Source organism: Urocampus carinirostris, unplaced genomic scaffold (assembly GCF_059441175.1).
Source record: "Urocampus carinirostris isolate Australia breed hairy pipefish unplaced genomic scaffold, RoL_Ucar_1.0 HiC_scaffold_48, whole genome shotgun sequence".
Taxonomy (NCBI): Eukaryota; Metazoa; Chordata; class Actinopteri; order Syngnathiformes; family Syngnathidae; genus Urocampus; species Urocampus carinirostris.
In genome coordinates, this window is record NW_028283155.1 from 82,501 (window position 1) to 90,000 (window position 7,500).

General features: G+C 54.6%; 1 non-coding gene across 1 annotated transcript; it reads left to right on the top strand.

Annotated features, from left to right (window-relative positions):
* The first annotated feature begins 4,907 nt into the window (after positions 1-4,907).
* On the top strand, positions 4,908-6,894 carry LOC148345389 (18S ribosomal RNA). The gene has a single exon (XR_015848621.1). It is a non-coding gene; the product is annotated as an 18S ribosomal RNA (ribosomal RNA).
* The last annotated feature ends 606 nt before the right edge of the window (positions 6,895-7,500 follow it).

Genomic DNA, 7,500 nt, shown 5'->3' on the forward strand with positions numbered 1-7,500 from the left:
CATTCATTCAGACGGGTCCATGTATTTTCAGCGACAGCCGCAGTACCGCCAAAATCCATGCAGAGGCGCTGAGTTTATGGCCTCCGAAAGGCCCATTCATTCAGACGGGTCCATGTATTTTCAGCGACAGCAGCAGTACCGCCAAAATCCATGCAGCGGCGCTGTATTTATGGCCTCCGAAAGGCCCATTCATTACCAACGGGGCTGCAGTAGCATCCCGCGGCCACGCAGGGGCAGATATTGTGAGGGAATTACATGGTAGTGGACGGAGCGCCCATGCATTTCCAATGGGAGTGCAGTACCTCAAAAATCCGCTCCAAGCCACCGAACTTGAGGGCCCGACGTTCCCTCAACACTAGCCCAGTGCAATCGACATTTCGTTCTGTGTACATTGTTACACAGAATGACAATACAAGGGAATTATTATTATTATTATTATTGTTATGTATTCAGCCACTAGTGGCGGGCACAATACCCCAAACACTGGCCCGGCGCTGGCTGAGTTTATGGCCTCTGAAAGGCCCATACATTCAGACGGGTCCATGTATTTTCAGTTTTCCGTAGCAGGTGTGATTGTTTGTTTAATTAGGTAGTTTGTGTTGGTGACGGTGTTCCTAACTGTGGTGGCTTGTTTGTAGAATGTGGGGCCCTGCGTTTGTGTTATGTTGATTTCTGGTAATTTACTTTTTACTAAGTAGTCTTTCAGGTTTTTGTTTCTTTTAAAGGCTGAGATGATTTTGTAATCTTGGATTATGCTTGTGTTCTGTAGTGTCTGATTTATATTTTGTCCATTCATTCAGACGGGTCCATGTATTTTCAGCGACAGCCGCAGTACCGCCAAAATCCATGCAGCGGCGCTGGATTTATGGCCTCCGAAAGGCCCATTCATTCAGACGGGTCCATGTATTTTCAGCGACAGCCGCAGTACCGCCAAAATCCATGCAGAGGCGCTGAGTTTATGGCCTCCGAAAGGCCCATTCATTCAGACGGGTCCATGTATTTTCAGCGACAGCAGCAGTACCGCCAAAATCCATGCAGCGGCGCTGTATTTATGGCCTCCGAAAGGCCCATTCATTACCAACGGGGCTGCAGTAGCATCCCGCGGCCACGCAGGGGCAGATATTGTGAGGGAATTACATGGTAGTGGACGGAGCGCCCATGCATTTCCAATGGGAGTGCAGTACCTCAAAAATCCGCTCCAAGCCACCGAACTTGAGGGCCCGACGTTCCCTCAACACTAGCCCAGTGCAATCGACATTTCGTTCTGTGTACATTGTTACACAGAATGACAATACAAGGGAATTATTATTATTATTATTATTATTATGTATTCAGCCACTAGTGGCGGGCACAATACCCCAAACACTGGCCCGGCGCTGGCTGAGTTTATGGCCTCCGAAAGGCCCATACATTCAGACGGGTCCATGTATTTTCAGTTTTCCGTAGCAGGTGTGATTGTTTGTTTAATTAGGTAGTTTGTGTTGGTGACGGTGTTCCTAACTGTGGTGGCTTGTTTGTAGAATGTGGGGCCCTGCGTTTGTGTTATGTTGATTTCTGGTAATTTACTTTTTACTAAGTAGTCTTTCAGGTTTTTGTTTCTTTTAAAGGCTGAGATGATTTTGTAATCTTGGATTATGCTTGTGTTCTGTAGTGTCTGATTTATATTTTGTCCATTCATTCAGACGGGTCCATGTATTTTCAGCGACAGCCGCAGTACCGCCAAAATCCATGCAGCGGCGCTGAGTTTATGGCCTCCGAAAGGCCCATTCATTCAGACGGGTCCATGTATTTTCAGCGACAGCCGCAGTACCGCCAAAATCCATGCAGCGGCGCTGGGTTTATGGAATCCGAAAGGCCCATTCATTCAGACGGGTCCATGTATTTTCAACGACAGCCGCAGTACCGCCAAAATCCATGCAGCGGCGCTGTATTTATGGCCTCCGAAAGGCCCATTCATTCCCAACGGGGCAGCAGTAGCATCGCGCGGCCACGCGGGGGCAGATATTGTGAGGGAATTACATTGTAGTGGACGGAGCGCCCATGCATTTCCAATGGGAGTGCAGTACCTCAAAAATCCGCTCCAAGCCACCGAACTTGAGGGCCCGACGTTCCCTCAACACTAGCCCAGTGCAATCGACATTTCGTTCTGTGTACATTGTTACACAGAATGACAATACAAGGGAATTATTATTATTATTATTATTGTTATGTATTCAGCCACTAGTGGCGGGCACAATACCCCAAACACTGGCCCGGCGCTGGCTGAGTTTATGGCCTCCGAAAGGCCCATACATTCAGACGGGTCCATGTATTTTCAGTTTTCCGTAGCAGGTGTGATTGTTTGTTTAATTAGGTAGTTTGTGTTGGTGACGGTGTTCCTAACTGTGGTGGCTTGTTTGTAGAATGTGGGGCCCTGCGTTTGTGTTATGTTGATTTCTGGTAATTTACTTTTTACTAAGTAGTCTTTCAGGTTTTTGTTTCTTTTAAAGGCTGAGATGATTTTGTAATCTTGGATTATGCTTGTGTTCTGTAGTGTCTGATTTATATTTTGTCCATTCATTCAGACGGGTCCATGTATTTTCAGCGACAGCCGCAGTACCGCCAAAATCCATGCAGCGGCGCTGGATTTATGGCCTCCGAAAGGCCCATTCATTCAGACGGGTCCATGTATTTTCAGCGACAGCCGCAGTACCGCCAAAATCCATGCAGAGGCGCTGAGTTTATGGCCTCCGAAAGGCCCATTCATTCAGACGGGTCCATGTATTTTCAGCGACAGCAGCAGTACCGCCAAAATCCATGCAGCGGCGCTGTATTTATGGCCTCCGAAAGGCCCATTCATTACCAACGGGGCTGCAGTAGCATCCCGCGGCCACGCAGGGGCAGATATTGTGAGGGAATTACATGGTAGTGGACGGAGCGCCCATGCATTTCCAATGGGAGTGCAGTACCTCAAAAATCCGCTCCAAGCCACCGAACTTGAGGGCCCGACGTTCCCTCAACACTAGCCCAGTGCAATCGACATTTCGTTCTGTGTACATTGTTACACAGAATGACAATACAAGGGAATTATTATTATTATTATTATTATTATGTATTCAGCCACTAGTGGCGGGCACAATACCCCAAACACTGGCCCGGCGCTGGCTGAGTTTATGGCCTCCGAAAGGCCCATACATTCAGACGGGTCCATGTATTTTCAGTTTTCCGTAGCAGGTGTGATTGTTTGTTTAATTAGGTAGTTTGTGTTGGTGACGGTGTTCCTAACTGTGGTGGCTTGTTTGTAGAATGTGGGGCCCTGCGTTTGTGTTATGTTGATTTCTGGTAATTTACTTTTTACTAAGTAGTCTTTCAGGTTTTTGTTTCTTTTAAAGGCTGAGATGATTTTGTAATCTTGGATTATGCTTGTGTTCTGTAGTGTCTGATTTATATTTTGTCCATTCATTCAGACGGGTCCATGTATTTTCAGCGACAGCCGCAGTACCGCCAAAATCCATGCAGCGGCGCTGAGTTTATGGCCTCCGAAAGGCCCATTCATTCAGACGGGTCCATGTATTTTCAGCGACAGCCGCAGTACCGCCAAAATCCATGCAGCGGCGCTGGGTTTATGGAATCCGAAAGGCCCATTCATTCAGACGGGTCCATGTATTTTCAACGACAGCCGCAGTACCGCCAAAATCCATGCAGCGGCGCTGTATTTATGGCCTCCGAAAGGCCCATTCATTCCCAACGGGGCAGCAGTAGCATCGCGCGGCCACGCGGGGGCAGATATTGTGAGGGAATTACATTGTAGTGGACGGAGCGCCCATGTATTCCTATGGGCAATGCATTTCCAATGGGAGTGCAGTACCTCAAAAATCCGCTAGAGGGCCCCGAACTTGAGGGCCCGGCGTTCCCTCAAGTGCCGATTTTATACCCCCTTCTCCAGCCGACAGCCAGAATTATATTAGGGACTCGCAATTTTGAGAGGTGAGCACCAGGGCTAATCAGCGGCCACCCGTGACCATTGAGTCCGACAGAGCAGAGGCTAGGGGCGGCCTCGCATCTCGCAATTACCGAGGGAAGATGCCGGTTCTCGAAAAATTTCTAAGTTTTTCAAATTTTAAAGTATTGAAGTATTTAGGGCGCTTCCCGCGGCCCTGGCTTTTGCATGTACCCCTCTAAGCTCCGGTTCTCGAAAAATGTCTAAGTTTTTCAAACTTTAAAGTATTGAAGCCGGACTTCCGCGGAGGCTGACAGGGGGCCTCCATCGAAGCACCCTTCACCCCCGGGTGAGCCGGCGTCGGCCCACGGGCCTGCCGGTTCCCCAACTGAGCGATTGGCACACGAGACCCGCCTCGGAGGGCCCACGTCGGCCGGCGCAAGCCGGTGTTCGGGCGTGCGGCTCCTCCGGCTTTGCGGGTCAAGCTCCAGCGCCGAGGATACTAGGCAAACGTTGGGCCCCCCCGAGCCGAGTGGATACCCGCCTCAGAAAGAGCTGGGGCGGTACGTACGGACGGCCTCACTAAGAGGGAACGGAAGCTACTAAAGCACACGTATAACTGTCCGATGTGCGAACGAAAGTGAGGCCGGACGAATCCGATACGAGTTACGAGTGAGGCGGGATCCACGGCTGGCACTCGCGGGGCCCTCTTGCGAAACCATGCCTCGGCGTGAACCTTTTGGCGGCAGAACCAAGACGAACCGAGGTCGAGCTTCCGTCTCGAGCCACACCCAGACGTCCGACCGTCGCGGAGCCCGACGCCACGCGTGCTAGGGCTCCGCGCGAAACATCGTTTCACGACACCCGCTCGTCAGCCCGTCCGAACGTATACGAGTGTCGCGCGGCCCCCCGGGCCCGGCTGTAGCCACAGCCTCGTCCCGGACCAGGGCCGCACCGCCACCAGCAGCGCCCCCCCGGCGGCAGACGCACTCTGGTTGATCCTGCCAGTAGCATATGCTTGTTTTCAAGATTAAGCCATGCATGTCTAAGTACGAATGGCCAGTACAGTGAAACTGCGAACGGCTCATTAAATCAGTTATGGTTCCTTTGATCGCTCCACCGTTACTTGGATAACTGTGGCAAATCCAGAGCTAATACATGCAAACGAGCGCCGACTCGCGGGCGGGGCTCCGGCCTCGCCCCGGGGACGCGTGCATTTATCAGACACAAAAACCCACGCGGTGTCCGGCGGGCGGGGGCTCAGCCGTCGCGCGCGTCCCCCGCGTCCGGCCTCCGCCTCTCCGGGCGGGGGCGTAAGCGGCGCGGGCGGCTCCGCGCGCGCCGGTCCTCGTTCCGCCGGCCCGGCCCCCCCTTTGTGTTGACTCAGGATAACCTCGTGCCGATCGCTCGCCCACCCGAGGCGGCGACGACTCATTCGAATGTCTGCCCTATCAACTTTCGATGGTAGACTCTGCGCCTACCATGGTGACCACGGGTAACGGGGAATCAGGGTTCGATTCCGGAGAGGGAGCATGAGAAACGGCTACCACATCCAAGGAAGGCAGCAGGCGCGCAAATTACCCACTCCCGACACGGGGAGGTAGTGACGAAAAATAACAATACGGGACTCGTTCGAGTCTCCGTAATTGGAATGAGCCGAACACAAACCCATCGGCCAGCATCCATTGGAGGGCAAGTCTGGTGCCAGCAGCCGCGGTAATTCCAGCTCCAATAGCGTATTTTAAAGTTGCTGCAGTTAAAAAGCTCCTAGTTGGACCCCGGGACGCGAGCTGACGGTCCGCCGCGAGGCGTGCATCCGTCTGTCCCAGCCCCTGCCTCTCGGCAAAAGCCCCCGTGATGCCCTTCGCTGGGTGTCACTCGCGGGGCCCGAAGCGTTTACTTTGAGGAAATTAGAGTGTTCAAAGCAGGCCACACGGCCGCCCCTGCATATCGCAGCTGGGAATAATGGAATAGGACTCCGGTTCTATTTTGTGGGTTGTCATGAACTGGGGCCATGATTAAGAGGGACGGCCGGGGGCATTCGTACTGCGCCGCTAGAGGTGAAATTCTTGGACCGGCGCAAGACGGACGAGAGCGAAAGCATTTGCCAAGAATGTTTTCATTAATCAAGAACGAAAGTCGGAGGTTCGAAGACGATCAGATACCGTCCTAGTTCCGACCATAAACGATGCCGACTCGCGATCCGGCGGCGTTATTCCCATGACCCGCCGAGCAGCACCCGGGAAACCGACCAAGTGTCTGGGTTCCGGGGGGAGTATTGTTGCAAAGCTGAAACTTAAAGGAATTGACGGAAGGGCACCACCAGGAGTGGAGCATGCGGCTTAATTTGACTCAACACGGGAAACCTCACCCGGCCCGGACACGGAAAGGATTGACAGATTGAAGGCTCTTTCTCGATACCGTGGGTGGTGGTGCATGGCCGTTCGTAGTTGGTGGAGCGATTTGTCTGGTTAATTCCGATAACGAACGAGACTCAAACATACTAAATAGTACCGCGGCCCCCCGCGCGGTCGGCGGCAGAAAACTTCTTAGAGGGACAAGTGGCTCTCAGCCACACGAGAATGAGCAATAACAGGTCTGTGATGCCCTTAGATGTCCGGGGCTGCACGCGCGCCACACTGAGCGTATAAGCGCGTCGTCTATCCCCGCGCCGGCAGGCGCGGGTAATCCTATGAACCCCGCTCGTGACAGGGCCTGGGGATTGCAATTATTTCCCACCAACGAGGAATTCCCAGTAAGCGCGGGTCATTAGCCTGCGTTGATTAAGTCCCTGCCCTTTGTACACACCGCCCGTCGCTACTACCGATCGGATGGCTTAGTGAGGTCCTCGGATAGTCCCCGCCGGGGCCGGCCCCGGCTCCGGCGGTGTGCCAGAAGACGGTCGAACTTGACTATCTAGAGGAAGTAAAAGTCGTAACAAGGTTTCTGTAGGTGAACCTGCAGAAGGATCATTAACGTACGAGCGGCAGCAGATCCGCCTCGGTACACCCCCGACGAGCCAGACGCCGAGGGCGGCGGGTCGTCGCAGGCGGAGGAAGAGGGTAGACCGGGACGGGACGGGACGGGGGGCGCGGCGCGGGTCACTCCCGGGCCGCGCGTCGGAGCGAGTTCGGCGGGCGCCACGCGGCGCGGCGCGACGCGAGAAAAGGCGGCGGGCGATGTCGCGCTACCTCCGTGCGAGCGGGGTAGCGCGCTCGTCCGACGACCCCAGTAGCGCGGCGCGGCGCGACGACAGGCGACCGCCAGCGACGGGCGAAAGGCGGCGGCCGTGCGCGGGACCCCCGTAACCGGGGAATCCCCCTATGCCGACGACCCTAGCTCGGCGCGGTTCTCGCGCTTCCGGCGCGCGCTTCCGGGGCGGCACTCGCCTCGACGACCTCCCGTCCTTTAAAGGTAACGGTTCGGGCCGGCGCCCCGGCGTCCGTCCGCCCGTCGGTGTCGCGTGTCCGTGCGGCGCGGGGCTGCTCTCGGCGAGGGTCGCCGAGCAAGCGGATCCCCGCACGGATCACAACGGCCGTATGGCGGCGGCGTCGGGACGCCCGCCCGAGACGAAGGTTCAG